Raw genomic sequence first — 10710 nt, 5'->3', positions numbered from 1 at the left:
AAATTGATACGTTTTTCATTTATATACTTGCTCCTTCTTTTTTAAATGAATAATCACCATTTTTAAACAATGAATTTTTCAGAGTTCTGTTACTGAAATGTATGCTTTTCTGTTAAACAGATGAACAAAATATTAGAAATGAGAGTTTTCCACTCTCACATATGAGAAAATCAGATTCAGAGCAAAACATTTGTTGTTGTCATTATGATCATTACTGTCATCCTAAACTACAAATCTTTGGGTTATCAATATCCTATGAATTCTCTAGAAGAATAGGGGGGTAGGCATCTGTGGATCCAATTTGTTTTTTTAACTGGAACACTAAGATCCATTAACCAATAAATAATGACGTTGAAGGAAATGCATACCTCTCCTGCACACATGCATAATTACTTTTCTCTGCCATCACCTTTTATTCATTTCAGCAGTAATACACAATTTAAGTGGAAAGATTGTGGGGGCTACATAGCTGCTGATTAAGTAATGAGTCAGAAATTCTTGCTGATCTGTGTAAATCCTCCAGAGAGCTATTAACTGTCCACATTGTAGAACACAGGATCTTATTAACATATCTTGCTAAATTGTTCGTTTGGTTGGCATATTGTATCACCCAAACCATTTGTGATTCCTTCAGTAGACTATGGTTAAGCCATTACTCCATGTAATGTGTGTATTTACACTAAGATGAATTTATACAATGACTAAGACATGTTTTACACAGAACAAAGCACATGTGGCTGGGTTTGAGTAAGAGATTAATTTACAAAGAAACCATATTGTCATCCAGTTTGATAAATGAACCCGATCTTTGTCTGAATGTCTATTCTGTTCCATATCTGAAATTCAGTGTGTGTCGTAATAAAACATACATATATTATTACTTCATTTTGGCTTGCAAACACAAAATCACTTCTCATCCCATTTCACATTTTAGAACTACATAAAAGTAAAAGCAAAGTAAAATTGCTTCAACTAAATGAATGACAAGAGAGTTGTACTTCCGCCTTTCCCCTTTGACTGAATAAGTACTTTCCTGTAATCAAGAGAGTTGTGTATAAAAAACAGGATTCAGTATGTATACTTCACTAAAGATATGAGAAGCTGTGCAATTGTATCAGATATGAATATACCGTGAATAGAATGAATGAATCTGGGCATCGTGTATTTGCATGGGATGCTTAGTCTCTGTAGATTGTGGCAGGGCTATTAATTAAATTTTTATGCTGCCCATCTCCCCCTACAAGGTGACTATTTATCTATCTAGCCAATTGACATAACCATCCATCTCACAAAACATATAACTCTGGCCAGCAAATAACAAAGCTTAAACAAGAAATACCCCAAATCATCATCAAACATTAAAAATATAAAAACAAAGCTAAGACCAGAAATAGTAGGCAAAGGGATGCTAACAACAACAACAATAGCAATAATGGCCCCTGGATTCCCTGGCTGGCTGGCATAACTAAGTCTTGAGGGGCTTTTGGGAGCTCAGAAGTGATGGAACCAGTCTCATCTCTCCAATAGTCTGCAGCTCTTTAATCATGCTTAAAGCCCAGACATGATTTGTCTGTAGCAGTTACCATAATTGGTTTGCAGGAACAACTTGTAAAGCTAGAGGCATACATGTTACACAAACATGACCTCTGCCATTTTCAAAGAAAGATTCACACTGTGGTAAGTCAAAAATCATAATCATGGTTTATTAGAGAAAGAGAAATCATTAGAACTAAACATATGATGTTTAGTATTATACATCAATCCAATCAACACTTGTATATAAGCCAGTGTGTTTTTTATACATTGGCACTGTAGAGGGGTAAAATGTCAATACAGTAATGGTCACAGCGGCACAATCAAAACCCCTGTTTATGGTTGTAGACATGTGGGTGTTGCACAAATACACAAAGAGGTGTAACTTTGATCACACTGCCATCTTGATTTTTTGACTGCCCCCCCCCTACTATTCTTGTCTATGCTGTCATTTACTTCCTTATATAAAAAGTTGTGTCTCCATTCTTAGCATTCTTAACTGATTTTGCACAAATCTGCTTGTAACCTTCTCTTGAAATGCAATGGTTTTGTATCACCTTAGTAAAAAAACTGACATAATAAACACTACTTTGTTTTTCCTGGACTCTGTCCACAGAACAATTGTGTTGTTTTCCTTAAGGAAGCACTAGATCTAATTTATCTGTCAAACATATCAATCTGTGTCATTCCCAAATGGATTACTCTAACAGAAATTACCATAGCTCTATTAACCTTCAAAAAGTCAACCTATAAAATGCAGACCACAAGAGTGTCACAACAAAAAGGATGTGTATTTTAAGAAATTCTTAACAATTTGGAAATAATTTGAAATGACTTGTGTGATTGCCCAAGTCTGTTTCGTTTTTGTTACTTTCTTATTGAAATGATTCCCGGATGGAATAAAAACATGACTAATGGATTCATATATGTGTATCACATTTGTATCTCATTGTTCTTGTAGTTTAGGGCTGAGAAACATGGGGCCCTATAGCCACATTCAATCTTTGTCTTAATTTCATAATTTTAATATTTACATTATACTTTAATATAGTCATCTTCTTGGATCCCTCTTAGTTAACTGGTTTTTAATTCTCTCTTAAACTTTATTTTGTTTATCATTTGTGCCAGTCAATGACAGCAATAAACAGAATTAATTGACTGCATTGATTTAATTTCATGTGGACCAACATCATTTCCAAAGTTCTTTCATCTGATTATATTTGACCTTTAGAAAAGTTATCTGATAGCCTGTTGAATGCAGAAGGAAAAAAGAGAGGAAAAGAGGTATCAGAGATGAAAAGAAAGTTAGGGAAAAAAATGTAAATAAGTGGCTCCCATCATCTCTGGCTCTGACTTTCTGATTTCTGCAGAAAACATATGCTGCAATTCCTACCATATTGCCCATGCAGTCATGTTGCCTTTAACAGATTAAAAAAAAGTTTGCCTAATCTATCCTTCCTTTAAGAACTCATAATACACATGATTTCCCTCCCACTTCCTATTGATAACCTGTGAGGAAGGTTACGTTGGGAGATAATGAATGAGGATCCCCATCTAGTCAGCCCCACTGAGCAGGATTTTTCAGTCTTGGCAACTTTACGATGTATGGACTTCACCTTCCAGCATTCCCCAGCAGGCAGGCTACCTGGGGAATCCTGGATATTGTGATCAGTTATATTGTTATAACTTGTGATTTGGCAGGTGGGAAATGGCCCTAAAAATCTCAAAGAGCTTTAAATATCAAGGTTAAGAAACTCTAGTCTAGTAGAAATACGAACTCATTAAGATTTCTAAACTGTAATTTAACAGTTTAGCAGTTTTAACAGCTACACAATCAACTGAATCGTTGACATTCTTACTTTTTAAATGTAGCAATAACTGCAAAAATGCAATTTGCATGCATTTTTAAAAATTTCAATGAGCAGCTACAGGAAATTGGAGTATGTGTGTGATGGTAGAGAGCTTAATCTCTCTCTCTCTGTCTCTCTCTGTGTAGAAAATTCCTTGTGGGGATATTTTCTCTTGCCTGTTTTTTGCATTGGAAGTTAAACCTCAGGAAGTGGCCTTTCAGGACAGTAACGATAGATCTGTTGCTTTTTGTTACTTTTTAAAAATGTACATAATAAGTATTCATGCTCTATCCGTCATTTGACTTGGATTCTGTCACTTCAACTAAAAAGTGTTAAAACGGAGGTAAATTTAATTTTGAAGTGTCACATTACCATACAAAGTAGCATAAAACCATCTGTTGATATTTAAAGCTCTTTGAGGTTTTTAGGGCCATTTCCCAACTGCCGAGTCACAAGTTATATTACATAATTGGGGGAAGGGAGAGGGGACAACAGCCTGCAGTCAGAATTAGAATAGCAATCTTCACATCGTATATAGAAGCAAAAGCTGGAATCGCTTGTGGTTTCTTGCTTGCAAAGTGGAAAGTTTTACTCACCTCCATATATTTTATTTGTGTTTTTATCAGTATTTCCATTAGATTATGCTCTATTTGTTTTTAGATACATGCATTCGCATTTCACTTATTTGTAGTTCTTTCACTTTAAGAACTGGTTGGTAACAGTAATCAACCACATCTGGTTGGTTATTATAAGAAACCAAATGTCTGATTCAATAGGACTGTTCTTATGATAGTCCACAGTAGTTAATAACGAACAAAGGTAATTCCCTAAGAAAACACAATGAAACTGAAGGCAATAATTTCATAGGTTATGAGCATGTTTGCATTACTGTGCCCAGCAATATAGAAGACTATTGGAGGAAGATGATCCTACTAGTGACAGCAGCAAAACCATAATTTCGTATTGTGTATAAGAAGACAGTGGTAAGCCACTTCTGTATTTTACTAAGAAACCCCCCACGAATAGACACTATAAAATTGGAGTTGAGTGGCCAATAATTTTAAATAAATAAATAAATAAATAAATAAATGAAATTACTGATAGTGCCAGGTGATGGGTCTGTCAGGTGAAATGATACACTACATGCTACTAGAAGAGCTAAGGATCTTTTGGAGTACTAATAGTATCTATGATGCAGCTCCATTAAAGCCTTCCAGCAATCTGGTGGCTAACGTTGCCTTGCAGAGAAAGAAAACCAAAGTTGCAAAGAAAGAATTACAGAGCGAATGTCGGACATATGAACATGAAAAATTCAACTCAGAGATAAAATGGATTGTATATTGAGATACTAGGCATCAAATAAACTGAATTGGATGAAATTGGACATTACTCATTACATGAAAAAGAAAGAAGGAATAGCATTGTTTTCATAAGGCTATAGCAAAGACACTACTTAGATATAATGCAGTCTACGACTGAGTAATATTTATCAGGCTTCACAGGCAATCCTTGGAAAAGATACTCAGATGGCCTAACTAACATGTCTGTTAGATCAGAACTGCACAGAGCTAGGTATGAAACAAAGAAAATGCCAAAGATGCAGGATAAAAAGAATACTAGTGCTTCTGAATTTTGGTGATGGAGAAGATTCTTGACAGCATCGTGTATAATCCAACAAAACAAATTAGTAGAGCATAGAAGAAGTTAATCTAGAGTTCTCATCTGAGACATAAACAAATCAGTTCAAATTATATTTTGGGCAGGAAAAGACCAAGCTTCCTTGAGAAGTCCATAATGCTATGAAAGGTTGAAGGGATAGGGAAGAGGATAAATAACAATGCAGAAATGGACTCAATCATAGCAATAACTGGTGATCAGCTTTTACGACCTTCTGACAAGTAGTCAGTGGAAAGCTAGATTCACTTCAACTGTTACTAATTTAACAACTGCAATGATTCCCTTAACTGTGGCAAGAAAGGTCATAAAATGGGACAAAACTTAATAAATATGTCATTTAGCATTAGAAATTTAGGGCTCAATTGTGGTCATAAATCAAGGACTACCTGGATTTCTTAAGACGAAAAAGAGAGAATAGTTAAATAACACTTTTTTAACTAATAGCTTTAAGAGATCTCTGTTCAGAAAACATACAGGGTGATTACTTTTTGCACGTACTGTAAAATACCTAATTCACATACAAAACTTCCCCAAGTCTTTTTTAAAAACAACATTTACGTCAGAGACTTAGAGCAAGAATTGTAGAAACAAAAGTCAAGACTTAAAATTTTGAGCTCGTATCAATAAATGTAAATATAGGAGAAATATGGGGGAGCTTAACCAATATTTGCAAAATACATTTGGGCAATGTTTAACAGGAACAATTCAGTTTACTTCTACCCAATTCATTACTGAGTTTGAATTCTTTCTCTTTCTCGAGTTACTTGCTTCCTTTTTCTTTCACACTATGAAACTGGGATGGGCCTTTACTTATTCATTTATTTTGACACTAGTAATTCTGTAAACTAGCTATATTTCATTTTTTTTGGTAAACTAGCTATATTTCTTCTAACTTTCTTCTAACTAAGCTAAACCAGCTACAGGTACCGGAACAGACTTGTAAGTGGATCACAAGCTTCCTAACAAACAGGAAGCAGCAGGTGAAGCTAAGCAAGATCACATCAAATACCTGTACAATTAGCACAGGGGCCCCCCAAGGCTGTGTGCTCTCCCCACTTCTCTTCTCTCTGTATACCAATGACTGCATCTCCAATGATCCATTTGTTAAGCTACTGAAGTTCGCAGATGACACAACAGTGATTGGTCTCATTCGAGACAATGACGAATCCGCATATAGACGAGAGGTCGAACGACTAGCCTTGTGGTGCAACCAAAACAATCTGGAACTGAACACACTCAAAACCGTAGAAATGGTGGTAGATTTTAGGAAAAACCCTTCCATACTTCCACCTCTCACAATACTTGACAACACAGTATCAACAGTAGAAACCTTCAAATTTCTGGGTTCTATCATATCGCAAGATCTCAAATGGACAGCTAACATCAAAACATCATTAAAAAAGGACAACAAAGAATGTTCTTTCTGCGCCAACTCAGTAAGCTCAAACTGCCCAAGGAGCTGCTGATCCAGTTCTACAGAGGAATTATTGAGTCTGTCATTTGCACCTCTATAACTGTCTGGTTCGGTTCTGCAACCCAACAAGAAAAACACAGACTTCAGAGGATAATTAGAACTGCAGAAAAATAATTGCTACCAACTTGCCTTCCATTGAGGACCTGTATACTGCACGAATCAAGAAGAGAGCCGTGAAAATATTTGCAGATCCCTCGCATCCTGGACATAAACTGTTTCAACTCCTACCCTCAAAACGACGCTATAGAGCACTGCACACCAGAACAACTAGACACAAGAACAGTTTTTTCCCGAAGGCCATCACTCTGCTAAACAAATAATTCCCTCAACACTGTCAGACTATTTACTGAATCTGCACTACTATTAATCGTTTCATAGTTCCCATCACCAATCTCTTTCCACTTATGACTGTATGACTATAACTTGTTGCTGGCAATCCTTATGATTTATATTGATATATTGATCATCAATTGTGTTGTAAATGTTGTACCTTGATGAACGTATCTTTTCTTTTATGTACACTGAGAGCATATGCACCAAGACAAATTCCTTGTGTGTCCAATCACACTTGGCCAATAAAATTCTATTCTATTCTATTCTATATTTCATTTTTTTCACATAAGTTATTCTGTAAACAAGCCAGTAAAATTTTCCACAAAAGCTTGGGGCTATCTTAATCCTGAAGCGCAAATACACAGACTGAAGAAGAAGGAATGCGAAGTGCTATTTCATTCGGCAGGTTAGCATATCCTATAAGACACCTTTTCTTTCCCCAACGAACTAAATTCATGCCCCATTATATTAGAAACCAATTCTGAAAGTTTCCTCACTTTCAAAAGCAGCTGCATGACTGACATCAAAAGAGACCTGATGGAGAGGGAACCCAAGAGGTTTTGATGAACTATTCCCATAGCCAGTGGTGGGATTCAGCCAGTTGGCACCAGGGGTGAAATCCAATTTCCCCCCCTACCGGTTCTGTGGGTGTGGCTTGGTGAGCATGGCAGGGGAAGGATATTGCAAAATCTCCATTCCCACCCCACTCTTGGGCCAGCCAGAGGTGGTATATGCCAGTTCTTCGAACTACTCAAAATTTCTGCTACTGGTTCTCCAGAACCTGTTAGAACCTGATGGATTTCACCCCTGGTTGGCACTTATTCAGGAGAACTGGTTGTTAACTTTCTAAGCGAACCGGTTGTTGAAAGAAATCTTACTTTGTTTTTTTCTACTTTGCAAGGCTAATCCTGTAAGGAAAGCAGGAAAGAAACATTCTGGTGTTGTTTCTAGCCTAATCTTTATTGCCCTGCTTACAGAAACTGCTTCTCTGGTTAACCCTTATTACATTGTAACAGCTAAGTTGAAGCATCCATCGACGTAAGTGACGTTGAGTTGGCCACACCCACATGGTCACATGACCACCGAACCACGTCTACCCAGCTGGTTATTCGGGCAGAGAACCAGTTGTTAAATTATTTGAATCCCACCACTGCCCATAGCCCATATCTCCTCTCCTCTCCCTCTCTCCTCCTCTCCCTTCCTCTCTCTCTCCTTCTCCCTCTCCTCTCCCCTAACTTCCCCTCAGAAGCACATATTTATTTAGATCTATGTTTAATATTATATTTCAGTATTAAATGATCAAAGCAGCATATTTCAGTAGAAAAATTAGTACAAGCAAGTAGTCCTCAACTTAAGAGCCCAAATTTTCCCTTGTTGCTAAGTCTTAAGTGAGTTGTGGCCCATTTTACAACCTTTTTTTTCTGGGGTTGTTAAATGAATCACTGCAGCTAAGTGAATCAAGTGGTCATTAAGTGAATCTCACCCCCCCCATTGATTTGGCTTGTCAGAAGCCAGCTGAGAAGGTTAGAAATGGTGATTATGTCATTCCAGGACAGTGTAACTATAATAAATATACGCAGTTGCCAAGTGCTGGAATTTTGATCCCACTGGGGATGCTGCTACAGTTGTGTGAAAAGTGGTCACACATCACTTTTTCCAGGGCATTTTGAACGGTCACTAAAGGAATGGTTGTAAGTTGAGGACTAAAATATTTGCAGATCCCTCGCATCCTGGACATAAACTGTTTCAACTCCTACCCTCAAAACGATGCTATAGAGCACTGCACACCAGAACAACTAGACACAAGAACAGTTTTTTCCCGAAGGCCATCACTCTGCTAAACAAATAATTCCCTCAACACTATCAGACTATTTACTGAATCTGCACTATTATTAATCGTTTCATAGTTCCCATCACCAATCTCTTTCCACTTATGACTGTATGACTATAACTTGTTGCTGGCAATCCTTATGATTGATATTGATATATTGACCATCAATTGTGTTGTAAATGTTGTACCTTGATGAATGTATCTTTTCTTTTATGTACACTGAGAGCATATGCACCAAGACAAATTCCTTGTGTGTCCAATCACACTTGGCCAATAAAATTCTATTCTATTCTATTCTATTCTATTCTATTCTATTCTATTCTAACTGTACAGTACAGCCTCTAATATATCTATTATCAAAAAGGTGGAATTGGGGGGAATAGCACCTCTTCAGGTGAGAATCATGAAAGCAAGGTGGACTAGATAAGGTTTAGACTTTTTCCAAAAGTCAGCAAAGCTTCACAGATTCTCTTACGAGGGATGTGTTTGGACTCTCACTTTAAACTGGTCTCAACTCAGCCAAGGCAGTTTCATTCAAACCACCACTAAACCAAGTTTAGTTAGTTGCTATGCCCAAGCCAGCCAGGGGTGGCAGAGTCTTCTAAGACAAACCTGGGCTTTATACAATGTGTGAACCCAAACATTTAACTACGTCACTGGCCATGTAATCAGCCCAACCTTCCTTCAGTGGCAGGAACACGGTTGTGCGACTTGCTTGGTAGCGAAGAAAGGTTGTAGCTTTAAAAAAAAAAAGCTGCTGTCGCGAAATCTGCTAAAGGTTTGCCTTTGCTTGAGGAAGGTACTCTGAAGGAGGCTATTTCCGACCGCTCGCGTGCTTTTTTTATTCCCTTGAAATCCGGGTTGTACTTTCCCCCCTTTCTGCGCCCTCCCGCAAGCCGAATAAAGAACGCTTAGAGCGGGCGAAGGGAGAAGAGAAGAAGTCGCCGAGCGCGGTGAAATCTCTCCCCTCGCCCGTAAATTCGACTCAAGCGGGGCCCGCCGTGCCTTGGCAAAAGCAAGCAAAAAAAAAAAAAGACGAGACGGCGACCCAGCAGCTCGCTCTATGTAAGAGTGCCTGCTGGTGGGGCTTACAACCGTACCAGGATGGCCGAGTGGTTAAGGCGTTGGACTTAAGATCCAATGGACGCATGTCCGCGTGGGTTCGAACCCCACTCCTGGTAATGGCTTTTTTTCTACCCAGCTCCTCTTTAAATTAAAGAGGAAACGGAGAAAACACCGCAGACGACGTCAGGTGAGGCGCCTGCCTTTGAACGGACGCCGGGCAGGACATAGCCGCCATTTGAGCGAGGCCGCCTCCTCCCGTTGGGTGCCGCTTCTCTGCAACTATAACCGAAAGCAAAGGCAGGATGGGTTGCACGAAAATGAGATCGCGTCGTTTTCCCGGGGCTCCATGTAAATATATGAACAAAATCGCTTCTTTTCCGCCCCCCCCCTCTCCACTCTGTGCAAAGCTTGGTGGATAGGAGTACAGAAACCACCGACTTTAAAGCGTCAATATGACAAAAATATGACAATTTGAAAAGGGTTTGATCTGGGAGGAGAAGGTGGCCAAGGGGCTGTTTATTTCGGTGATCTTCAGTTGTGTTGGACTACAACTACCATCATCTCTGGCCGGTCCAACTACCCACAATCTAATTTCACTTGGAAGAGCATCGGAACAGGGACGAACTATTTTCTTACAGAATCTCGAGAAAGATAACTGCAAGCAGTATGATTTCCATTCAAACAAATAATAGGAATGTTGTTGGTTTTTTTTGGGAGGGGGGGCATTCCTATATTCCTCCCTTTCCCTCTGCCCTATCAATAAAGGACAATATTTGCAGTCAGAGTTGAAATGAGGGGTCCTTGGTGCTTTGTGAACTTGCTTTGTCGTCTTGCAGGCGGTTCATTCCCCAAACTAGGTAACATCATCAGTGTTTAGGAGATAGCCCACATTAAAGAGGCTGACATGTTTCTAACAAAGGCCTCTTACCCCAGAAGTTTTTATGTTG

At 38.5% G+C, this 10710-nt stretch overlaps 1 non-coding gene across 1 annotated transcript; it reads left to right on the top strand.

Moving 5' to 3' along the window:
• Window positions 1–9796: 9796 nt before the first annotated feature.
• Window positions 9797–9879, top strand: TRNAL-UAA (transfer RNA leucine (anticodon UAA)). Its single transcript has one exon. It is a non-coding gene; the product is annotated as a tRNA-Leu (tRNA).
• Window positions 9880–10710: the final 831 nt, after the last annotated feature.

This window comes from Ahaetulla prasina, chromosome 1 (genome assembly GCF_028640845.1).
Source record: "Ahaetulla prasina isolate Xishuangbanna chromosome 1, ASM2864084v1, whole genome shotgun sequence".
NCBI lineage: Eukaryota > Metazoa > Chordata > Lepidosauria > Squamata > Colubridae > Ahaetulla > Ahaetulla prasina.
Note: the sequence above shows the minus strand (reverse complement) of the source record. Positions and strands in the feature narration are given on the sequence as shown.